The sequence below is a fragment of the Rousettus aegyptiacus genome, unplaced genomic scaffold (assembly GCF_014176215.1).
Source record: "Rousettus aegyptiacus isolate mRouAeg1 unplaced genomic scaffold, mRouAeg1.p scaffold_m13_p_9, whole genome shotgun sequence".
Taxonomy (NCBI): Eukaryota; Metazoa; Chordata; class Mammalia; order Chiroptera; family Pteropodidae; genus Rousettus; species Rousettus aegyptiacus.
In genome coordinates, this window is record NW_023416312.1 from 24,545,076 (window position 1) to 24,557,684 (window position 12,609).

At 34.0% G+C, this 12,609-nt stretch overlaps 1 long non-coding RNA gene and 1 pseudogene across 1 annotated transcript in view; one reads left to right on the plus strand and one right to left on the minus strand.

The window, feature by feature from the left end:
* The window catches only part of LOC107516628, a 94,363-nt gene that overhangs the window by 17,606 nt on the left and 64,148 nt on the right, over positions 1-12,609 (plus strand). The window lies entirely within an intron of this gene.
* On the minus strand, positions 5,096-5,214 carry LOC118608621 (annotated as a pseudogene).

Sequence of the window (12,609 nt, forward strand, 5' to 3'; positions counted from 1 at the left end):
CTCTTCCTTGGTGAAATATCTGTTCATGTCTTTAGCCCACTTTATAATTGTATTTTTTTCTAAGTTTTGTATTTATTTCTAAGGTCTGTACTTATTCTACAAAGAAAGCTTTTGACAGATATATGTTTTCAAATATTTTCAACTATATTGTCTTTTCATCCTCTTAATAGAGTATTTTGCAGCACAAAAGTTTTAAATTCTGATGAAGTCCAAATTATTAATTTTTTTCTTTCACGAATTGAACTAAAAGTGTCATTTCTAAGAACTCTTCACCTGGTCCTGGGTCCTGATGTTCTCCTATATTTTCTTCTAAAAGTTTCATAGTTTTGCATTTTACATTTAAATCCATGATCCATTTAGAATTAATTTTTGTACATGGTGTGATGTTTAGGTCAAGGCTCACATTTTTCTTTCTTTCTGTCCAGTTGTTCCAGCATAGTTTGTTGAAAAGGCTGTCTTTCTTTCACTGAATTACTTTTGTACCTTTGTCCAAAATCAATTGGGCATTTCAACAAATGATTCTGGGAAAGTTGGATATCCACATGCAAAAAATGAATTTGGACCAATACTTCACACCACATACAAAAATTAACTCAAAATGTATCAAAGACCTAAATGCAAGAGCTCTCTGCTGTTCAGATTGTGTAATTTCCATTGATTTGTCTTTGAGTTCACTGATTCCTCTATCCTCTCCAATCTACTATTGAACCCATCCAGTGAGTTTATTACAGTAATTGTATTTTCCAGTTCTGTAATTTTTTTGGTTATTTTTAAGTATCATCCATGTTTTTTTGCTAAGAACTTTTTTTTTCATTTGTTTCAGGAGTGTTTGTAATTGCTCATTGAAGTATTTTTATGACTGATGCTTTAAAATTCTTGTCAGGTAATTCCAACATCTGAGTCATCTTAGTGTTAACATCTTTTGCAATTGTCCTAATTTTTGGTTTGATGAATCATCTTCGATTGTATCCTAGATATTTTAGGTATTATATTGTGAGATTCTAGATCCTACTTAATCATTCTTAGCAGGCAATCCTGTTCAGGTATAGGCAACAACTCCTGTGTTTTATCTACTTATAAAATTGGTTTGGTTGTTTTCTTATTGAATTATAAAAGTTCTTTGTATATTCTGAATATACAAGTCCTTTATATGGACATATGACTCACAAATATTTTCTGCCAGTCTATAGCTTTTCATTACTTAGTGATGTTTTTTTGAAATGCAAAAGTTTTGAATATTGATGATGTTGGATTTATTAATTTATTATGAATCATGCTTTTGGGGTCATATCTAAGAAATCTTTCACTAATCAAGGTTCTTAAAATTTCCTCCTGTTTTTTTTAATTACAGATTTTATAGTGTTAGCTTTTACATTTAGGTCTCTGATTCATTTTTAGTCAATTTTTGAGTAGAGTGTGCTTGTGGGTATCCAATTTCCACAGCACCATTTGTTGAAAAGAACTATTGTTTCCCCCATTGAAATGCCTTGGCACCTTTGTCGAAAATCATTTGACCATAAAGATAAAGTTTACTTCTAGCTTCTCAATTCTTTTCCATTCATCTATATGTCTCTCTTTATACCAACACCATACTGTATTAAAAGCTACAGTTTATAATAAGTTTTAAAATTGGGAAGTAGAATTCCTCCAATTTGGTTTTTTATTTTCAGAATCACTTTGGGCATTCTAGGTCTATTCCATTTAACTTTAGGATCAATATTAAGTCAGAAACTTTGAAGGGTCTGAGATTTTACCCTACTTTCAAACTAAGTTAGTTTGTCACCGTTTCACAATCATATACTTACAGAAGACACAAGTGTTCACAGTAAAAGCAACATCCAGAATAGCATCTTGTATCATATCAGTTTCTTGGATGCAGCAGTTCTCTACAGGGCAGCACAAGTGAGGGTCAGATGTTTACCTGCACATGCAGTGGGTTTCACTGCAGGAAATGACCCCCAAAATTATGAGACTCAAAGCCTAGGTTTTTCTGGCACATCTGCCCAATCCTTGCTTTTGGGAAAGAGACAATGACTTTAGTTTGGAATATAAACAAATTTTCTCTGGGGAAAAGAGGGAAGGTCTCTAGATTTATTACCTTGGGATGTAAGCAAATATCTCTAAGGGAGACACATATCTAAATCTCTAACTTCCACGGTCTTTGCTGTTCAAACATGTTCTTTGCTCAGAAGACTTAGGTTGTGCAAAACTGTGAAATATCCATGAAGAATTGTTTCCTAAGTTCTAGCTTATCAATTCCTGCACTAACAACAACAAAAAAATCTGTTGTAATTTTGGTGGGGATTGTGTTAACCTATAGATCAATTTGGGGAGAATATCCATATTAATAATATTGAATCTTCTAATTCATGGACATGGGATGTCTCTCCATTTATTTTGCACTTCTTTACTTCCCCTCATCAGCATTTTTACATTTTCAGTGTACTTGTACTTATCTTGTTAAATTTATTATTCCTAGGTATTTTTATTCTTTTTAATGCTTTTGTGAAGAGAATTGTTTTCTTAATTTCATTTTTTGATTGTTCATTGCTTGTAAATAGTAATACAATTGGTTTTTATACACTGATTTTGTATCCTGTGATTTTGCTGATTGTATTTATTAGTTAATAGATTTTTGTGCATGAATTTCTTAGGGTTTTCTACATATGGATCATGACATCTGCAAATGAATATGGCTTTACTTCTTCCTTTAGAGTCTGAATGCCTTTTATTTTTCTTGCCTGATTGCACTGGCCAGAACCAAAAGCGAAGTGGCAAGAGTGGGTATCCTTGTTTCGTTCCCAATCTTAAGAGGAAACATCCAATCTTTTATAATTAAGTATACTGTTAACTGCAGGGTTTTGTATGTTTTTCAGATTGAGAAATTTCCCTTCTATACTAGGTTTGTTGAGAGTTTTTACTATGAATGTCAAAGGCTTTTTTTCTTTATCTATCGAGATGATCAGGTGGTATCTGTCCTTTATTTTATTATGTAGTTCATTTTCAAGTGAATTTAATTTTACTGAACTTTTAGAAGGGAGATATGGATTTTATAACTTTATGTTCTCACTTGTTGTTTTTAGAAGTGTCCAAAACTATGGTGGCTTAATTGCTGAGATCTCCAGCCTCTATTCCCCTCCCCTACTTTTTCTGGACCTGTCTTTCCTTTGTGTCAGTCGTTACTATTCTGTTCAATTTATATTCATCAGTAGATCTCCTCAGTGTGGATATTTATCCTGAAAGGGTGCATTGGTGGGTTATTTCCAAGAGCTGGTATGTTTTAGCCAGACTGTTTTAGCTCTTAGACCTTATTGCAGATCCATGATACTTGCTTGCTATTGGAATGTTAAAACCCTTACAGTTTTAGCTGTATGAGCCTTCAGTGAGTAGCTGTTGGTTATTTTGTTTTCAGATCAGTGAGAGGCCCTATTACATCCCTTTGTTTCTCTGCTCACAAGGTAATCCTGCAGGTATTGTAGCTGTCACTAGTTTAGTTCCCCCTTGCTCATATTTTGTGGGTTTTTTGGGGAAGGGATAGTTTATCATCTAGTTTTATTGCACAAGTTATATATCTAGTTTTAGTGCACAAATTACTCCTAGTTAAAAAAAGAGCTAGCAGCTGAACAACTTAAACAGGAACATGGGAAACCAAATAACAAAAGTGGCATATGTCAACTCCTGGGACTAAGACTGTGACAGATGTGCATGTGTGCGTGTGCGCGCGCATGTGTGTGTATGTGTTTGTGTGTGTGTGTGTGTGTGTGTGAGAGAGAGAGAGAGAGAGAGAGAGAGAGAGAGAGAAATAATCCCTTTTGTTGGACCAAATCTTCTGTACACCAGGTGGCAAAAATAATTGGGAATGGACAGAGAGTAAACAACAAAATTAGCTACACTCTTAAACTCTACTATTTCAACTTACTAATTTCTTTTTAAATTTTTAATAAAAAATTAAGTTTTATTAGGGAGTCTGGAATTATATTTTACACAGGTAGTTATGAGTGGAGAAGAAAGGAGATTAGTGAACTGATATTTTGGTATTGCAACAGATGTAATTTGAATCTTTCAAATAAAGATGTTTAAAGTTTTTATCATGGTGAGATAATGAGACCTGTTACTATAGTATATGCTCTGTTCAAGGAGGGAGACCTTGAGAGTGAATTTTGCTCCCAAGTGCCATCAGTAGACAAATAAAACAAGCAAATACACAGGACCTAAGTACAGGTGATTACTCAAGTTAAAGTCCAACAAATTTTAAACCAATAAAAGTAATCTAGAGGCTCTAGGTGGATACTTTTAAACCAAATAACTTTGATTGTATACTAAGATGATTTATAAGAAGGTAAGCATATAGATTCAATTTTAAAAATAAATATTTTGAAATCTGGTATGCTATGTGATTGAATTCTCATTGATTAAAATGGGGAATTTCTATTTTGAAAAAGTAAAATGTTGGTTTTTTGGGGTATTTCAAACCCACCCCCTCCAACTCCCCCCCCACGCACACACTATTCTTAATCTAAGAATTTTATTTCAGCCATCAAGTAACATTCAAAATTTTTCCACAAATAACTTTATATTTTTGTCTTAAATTCCCCACATGCTTAATATTGTACATTTTAAACTTTAAAAAAATCCCCAGTACGCTCAGTAATTTAATGGCGCCCAAGTGTGGAAGTGTGGCTCCATTCATTAGTTGAGAGTAAATTTTTTAAAAATTGCAAATAATCCAAAAAAAAGATCAACAAAAAGAATTTGTCTTAAATAGTGAGCCTTCACAAAAAAAAAAGTAGAGAATATACTTCTCTAGTCCTTATATTTTATTTAGGAGTCATAGAAGGAAATACACATACTTGCAAAATATTTTTAATATACATACATTTGAAAGCAAATCTTAATTTTTATTTTATTTTTCATTAAAGTATAGTTGACATACAATATTATATTAGTTTCAGGTATACAACCTAGTGATTCTATATTTCTATACTTTATGAAATGATCACCACAATAAGTCTAGTAAACATCTGTCACCATACAAAGTTATATGATATTATTGACTATTTTCTCTGTGCTCTACAGCATATCTTAATTTTTTTAAAGCCTACAGCACCAGGTATTCTCAGGCAGTCGCATATTCAAGTAGTAACCAGGCCCAATCCTGCTTAGCTTCTGAGATCAGAAAAGATAGGGTGCATTCAAGGTGGTATGGCTGCAGACAGCATATCTTTATTTTTAAATAATTCTAGTTTCAAGTATTTTTCTGACTGCTTAGTATATTCCAATTAAATGCCATAATGACTAGTTATACTTTAAAATTATGGGAAGAATAATTAAAGCTTTTACTCAGGAAAATTAAAAATACATTGCAGAATGTTGATGTCCAAATAATTTTAAAATCAAACTTAAAATTAATGGGCAAGTGCCTCATTAATCTCTACCAAGCAGTTCTGATATTTGAGGAACACAGATGCTAGTTCCAAAAGCCTCCCCTGCTTCCTTCTTCATTTTACCAATGTAATTTGTATGTGTTGTCAACAAAGAGACATTTATAATAAGCAGAACTTGATGAATAAAACTGTCTAATATCTATATCTAAGAAATAATTAATTTCACTTAAGCCAGTTCAAAATTGAGATAACATTGAAAAAGAGATTAAGGTGAAAGGTGTTCCTGGGTATCAACCAGTCTCCTACATATTTAAGGGCAGGGAGTGGGGAAAGAAGATGAATGGCACAAGAAAGGAAAGAAGTCACAAAGGAATCACTAAGAGAAGAAAGGATACATGCCTAAGAGCAAAACAAACAAAACCCTGGCTTCTTTAGCTCTACAGTCTGAAGAAGAAGGAGGAGCCCACATTTGCAACTCTTATAAAATACATTGAATGGGGACCTGACAGACAATATTATTTTTATTGTTTAGAGTTATAACTTGATATAGTCAAAATGTTGCAATTGAAGGATGTGTGAAAGATAGCATATAGAAAATATTTGCCCAGTGACCAACATTATAGTTCATAAAGCATAATATTCAACCAATACTTCTCTGTTGAAACACAATTAGAGTAGGTGACATGAGTCATTTAAAATACTTATTGAGTACCTACTATGTGCCAGGGGTGATTCTAAACACTGAGACTAAAGAGAAAATGAAACAAAACTTCATACCTTTATAAGATTATATTATGGTGGGAAACAGATGAAATCAGAATAAATATGTAAGTTGTAGATATAAAGATATAGATGTTGATATAAAAAGAGCTATATCAATACTAAGTGCTAAAGAGAAAAAAATTAAACCTGGAAGAGGGATAAGATGTCTTGGTCAGAGGTGATGGTGGTGGTATGGAGATGAATAAGAAGGTGACATTAAGTAATATCTGAAGGAAGTGAGGGCATCTTGGGAAAGAGCATTCCAGACAAAGGAAAGAGCAAATGCCAAGACCTTGAGGCAGGAGGTTGTCTTGATGTGTTGGATAAATTACAAGGTCAATGTGGCTGGAGCAGAGTGAGTGAAAGGAAGAGAAATAGGAAGTGAGGTCACGTCTTATAGTTATAGTTTTTTTCCCCTTGTGATGAGAACTTTTAAGATCCCTCATAACACCTTCAAATATACAATAAAGTATTGTGAGCTGTAGTCATTATGTTGTACATTATATCCTCAGAACTTATTTATCTTATAAATGGAAGTTTGTACCTTTTACCAACTTCACCCAAGTATGGACAAGGATGTGAAGAAACTGGATCCCTCATGCATTTCTGGTGGAATGTAAAATGGCACAGCTACTCTGGAAGATAATCTTGCAGTTCCTTTAAAAATGAAACATACATATACCATATGGCCCAGCAATTACACTCCTGGGCATTTATCCCAGAGAAATAAAACTTATGTCCACACCAAAACCTGTATGTGATTGTTCTTAAGTTTTATTAAAATTGGAAACAGCCCAGATGATTTTCATAGGTGAATGGTTAAACCAGTGTGGTACATCCATGCTATGGAATACTATTACTCAGCAATAAAACGAAGTGACGATTGATATGTACAATAGCTTAGGTGAATTCTAAAGGCATTACACTGAGTGAAGAAAAGCCAATTTCAAAAGTTCACATACACTATGATTCTAGTCATATAATGTACTCTAGTGACAAAATTATAGAATTGGAGAAAAAATTAGTGGTTGCCAGGGATTAGAATTGGTAGGGAGTGGTGGGTGTGTCTATAAAGTTTCTTATGGGGATAGAAATGTACTGTATCTTAATTGTGGTGGTGGTTACAATAATCTCCACATGTGATAAAGTAATATAGAACTACACACACACATTGTACCAATGTGAGTTTACTGGTTTCTATATCATTCTATAGTTAGGGAAGGTGTAAATATTGGGGGGAAATGAATAAAAGGTATTTGGGATCTCTCTGTACTATCACTGAAACTTCCTGTGAATCTGTAATTATTTCAGTATTAAAAGTTGAAAAATGTAAAAGGAACCCTCATACACTTCTGGTGGGACTGAAAATTGGTATAGCCACTATGGAAAAACAGTATGGAAGTTCCTCAAAAAACTAAGAATTGGTCTACCATATGATTCAACAATCTCTCTACTGGGTCTTTACCCCAAAGACTTGAAAACCCATATCCAGAAAGATATTTGCACACCAATGTTCAGAGCAGCATTATACGCAGTGACCAGGATGTGGAAGCAACCGAAGTGTCCTATGATAGATGCTACATTATTTCTGTTTACACAGTCAGATGGCTTTTAAAGACATTTAAATAATAAAAAATATTGGATAGTTACCCATGTAATTACTATTTCTAGTGCTCTTCCTTCTTTTGTGTAGATCCATATTTCCTTTTAGTAACATTTTCCCTCTGCCTAAAAGATTTCCTTTAATATTTATTAGAGTGATAGTCTGTTGGTGATGAGTTCTTTTACCTTGTATAAGTCTGAAAAAGTATTGTTTTACCTTTGTTTCTTGAATGTTTTTTCTGGATATAGAATTTTAGGTTGTCTTTTTTTTTTCTTTCAGTACTTTAAAGATATTGTTCCATTGTTTTTGCTTATATTGTTTCCGATGATAAATATGCTGACAGAAGACATTAATTAAGGAAGGTAAGATCACAAACAGCATGAAACTTCATGGGCACAGGCCAAAGTTGTTGTCCACAGGCAGAATTTCTTCTATTTCAGGGAAGCTTCAGCCTTGTTTTTAAGGTTTTCTAACTCCTGTTACCATGGTTCATTACTTCAAGCAAATGCTAAAGATTAAGCTAACAAAAGGTTGTGTCCCTAATAGCATAAAGAGGAGATGTCCTGTTATATCCTTGAGTAGTGGCAGCAGAAGTGACCAGACACAAAATTAAAGTCCTGTTAGATGAAATTTCCTTTTCCTTGCCTTAGCATTAATTCACCTCATTTTATTGCTCAATATATCTTCTGGACTATCCCTCTTCCTTGGTCAAAATTTTAACAACTATGTATTTTAAGTGAAAGATGATGATTGTTTTAAATAATTGGGTAATAGAAAGAAACCAGTAAAGTTAACTTAAAAAGTACCAAGACCCAGCTGAAAAGACAAGCCAATATAATAACTGTCTGGACTTGTCCTTAACAATTGAGTAAGTATTCACAGAACTCTGATTTTCGTTGCTGCTGTTGAGATCTTCCCTTACAGATATGGGTGACCAAATGACTAAGTTCTGTATAATGAGATGTAAACAAGTTTTAGGTAGGGATTTGAGGGAAGCTCTTTTAAAAGGGGGTTGTCTAACCTGGAAAGTGCCCTTTTGCCCTTTCCCTTTTCTCCCTCTTTCCTCCAGCCTAGAATGCAGACACAATGGCTAGTTACAGTGGCCATCTTGCAAACTTTAGGGTGGAAGTTGTATGCTAAGAAGGGCAAAGCAGCAAGATAGAAGAAGCCTAGGACTTGGATGACTCCATGGGCTTGTCAGGCCACCACTGGATTGCCTACCTCTGCCTGCAAAAGAGAAAAACAACCTCACAGTTTATGTAAGTCATCCTTTATTGAGTGTCAGTTACTAGTAGATGAACACAATTCATAAATAATGCACTCACATCCATGTGGTAGGCACTATCTTCTCCTCAGTACCCTTCTTCAGATGAGACCAGTGTGAGTATGACAGAATATTTTAGATCAGAGGTCCTCAACCCCTGGGCCGTGGACTGGTACCAGTCGGTGGCCTGTTAGGAACTGGGTCACACGACAGGACTGGCAGGTGAGCGGCAGGTGAGCAAGTAAAGCTTCATCCATATTTGCATCCACTGCCTGGTGCTAGGATCACTGCCTCAGCTCTACCTCAGATCATCAGGCATTAAATTCTCATAGGAGCACTGGTGCCAGAAAGGTTGGGAACCACTGTTTTAGATCATTAAGTTAAGACTGTGTCTCAGTCAGTCTTTTCCTACACTTTCAAACATTGTGCCTGACATATAGTAGGTCCTCAGTAAAAATTGACTTGGACCAATCAGGGGCTTCGATTAGTCTGGATTCATATCTCTCAGATTTCAGTTTCCAATTTGGCCAGGCCAGCCATGTTCTGTAGTCATTGTGGTTCCTGCTTAAAAACAGCAAGCAAACCTTGCTTCACTTTCAAGGTAGTAGAGTCTAAAACAACCACAAGGGTATTTAAAGTAGTAAAGGGCTGTTTAAAACAGGAGATCAGGCCAGTTCCTAAAATGAAAAAAGGTAGATGATGGTGGAGGTACAAGAAGAAATTCCAGGCTTGTGTTCAACTTTTTTTTCTAACCTAGCTCTCTATGGCACATTTTCTATCTGTTGTTCATCTCTCCTGCCCTTTAGAGTACAAATGTTCATCCGCTTAAACATTTGTAAAATTATCATTTAAAATAAAGTGACCTACATAAATAAATAACTATCATGGATAAATAAATAATCAGCAAAGTAGGGAGGAAGGAAGACACACTCATGCGCATGGATGACACACATAAAGAATCAATATTCTGCTAGGTCACCAGGACAGAGAAAACCTTGAGAGAAGAGAGAGGAGTCAGATGTAGAATATGCCTAGAAAAGGTTTACATACATATTGGAGGAAAGAAGGCTTGCAAACCAGATAAGACATTTTTTCTAACTTTCAAAAATGCATTTCAAAATGACTGGAATTGCTGGCATCTAGCTCCCCTTACAAAATGTGGGAACTTTATGTTGTCCTTATGACAAATCTGCAGCCAAGGAAAACAAAATTCAGTAAGCCATTCAAACAAGAAGGGCCTAGAAATGATGTCTGTAGGAAAGAAGACATGAAGCAGTTTAAGCTTATGGGTGTTGAATATTTCATTCATCTTTTTCTTATGATGCAAGATCAAGAGCTTATCATCCTAACATTACGTAAGTGTATTTGGTCCCTAATTTGAAGAATTTGGGGCATTGGGTAGAATATTCAGAGATAGCAGGGTGTACTCATAGAAATAGAGCTATGAGAAGTCATAAATTTAAACTTTTTGTACTTACTGTACTCCTAACTTTGCCCATCACAACTTTACCTCCAGCATTTTATCTTTGGCTCAACGTATAACTTATTTTATTTTTTACATATTATTTTCTTTTTTCAACTTTTTTATTTTGATAATTTTTAATCTTACAGAAAAGTTGTAAAAATTGTACATCGAACACCCACATGTCCTTTACCTACATTCACCAGTTGTGAACATTTTTCCAAATTAGTGTTCTCTCTATTTAAATGTTTTTGTGTAAATGTGTGTTTGTGCATGCATACACCTTTCTGTGAAAGATCCAAGAGATTTAAATGTAGGTTTCAGACACCTTGATATTTTACTTATATAAACTTCAACCATATTTTTCTTAAGAAAAAAATTTTTTTCTATATAACTATATTTAACACAGGAAAATTATCACACTCAGGAAATTTAACAATGGTATGATGCTATTGACTCATGTACATTCCATATTCATATTTCTTCAAGAGTGCCAATAACAGTAGTATCTTTTATACTGTTTTTTAAAAAGCAAAGTTTCAATTAAAGATCACATATTACGTTTAGTTGTCATATCTCTTTACTTTCTTTTAAAGAAAATCCCTGAACTTTATCTTTCATGATATTGACATTTTTGAAGAGTCCAGGTTAGCTATTTTGCATAATGCTCCTGAAATTTTTGTCTTACTATTTCCTTTTGATTAGAATCTTTTTCGTTTGTTTGTTTGACAGGAATACTTCGTGGGTGATTTGTGTCCTCAGTGCATTTAGTGATGTTAAGTTTGATCATTTGGTTCAAATGGTATCCACCAGACCTCTCCATTTACAAATGTACCCTTTTTTACGTGGTAATTAGTAGTTGTAACTAGTGGTACTTTGAGACTGTGTGAATATATTCTTCTGTAACCATCTTTCACTGAGTGATTTTACTTCTATTGATGATTATTGCCTGAATCAATTATTATAATTGTGATTGCAAAATGTTGGTTTTCTAATTCTAACAATCTTATTTTTATGAACTTTAATTCTTCTGCAAACACCTTTCCCTGCTCCTCCCGCCCCCCTCTTTAATTTTTAAAAAGAAGTGTTGGTTTGAATTCTTTTTCATTCAGTCTTATAATCTGTTCTAGTCATTATTCATTTCAATACTCAATCTGTCCCATATTTAGCAAGTGGGAGCCTGTTCAAGCTGACTTCTGTCTCCCTTTTACATGACCCCATCAGTTTTTGAGTACTTCTATATTTTCTGGCAGAAGATATTCCAAGCCATGCTTTTACTCTCCCTACTTCAGCCTAGAATCATCCACTTCTCCAAGGAGCACTGGTTCTTTTTAGTGGAATGTGATTTTTATGAAGTCTGGGAACTAGGTGTACTCATTGCTATTGAAGTGTTATCCACAGATATTTTAAACAGAAAGGAATTATCATTGAAAATGGTTATTTCAGATGGACTGTATAAGGGTGACTTAGACAAGAATATAAAAATATAAGAATTTTAGTAGGTAGGTAATAATTCCAATAATGGTTTACATTTGTATAAGATGATCGAAGTACATGACATCTGGTAATGTCAAAATCAGTAATCACAGAAATGCCAAAAAGCTATAGTGAACTTGCTTTCATTAGCAGAGTAATACATATTTTCCACATATAATCTAGAATGTAATTTGTATCACTTAACATATATTTTAAACCCAAAATTTATATTTATAGTAAGAATTTGTGCCTAGGTTCTCAACCTTATTTGCACTTATACCTATTTTCAGATTTTATTTGAGAAGGGGAGAGAAAAGATGAATGAAGAAAGAGGAAGGAACTATAAAGTACTGTAAACAGATAAAATAACTAGATTCCTGGTAGTTGAATCTATCATCTGAATGAGTGTTGGCATAAAGCATAGATTTATAAAATGATTTCATTAATTCTCAGGGTATCTGTGTGACAGAAGCTATTAACAACTATGCAATACTGCCAACTATCTCTAGAACTGAGCAAAGTAGGTGCTCTCATAAATTATTTTAAAGTAAATAATGGTCGTATATATAACCCACATGAAACTTAGCTGTAGTATGACCCAGTCTTAACATAGTGCTGTTTTCAAATTAATGTAAAAGCAACATTCAAGAAAAAAATT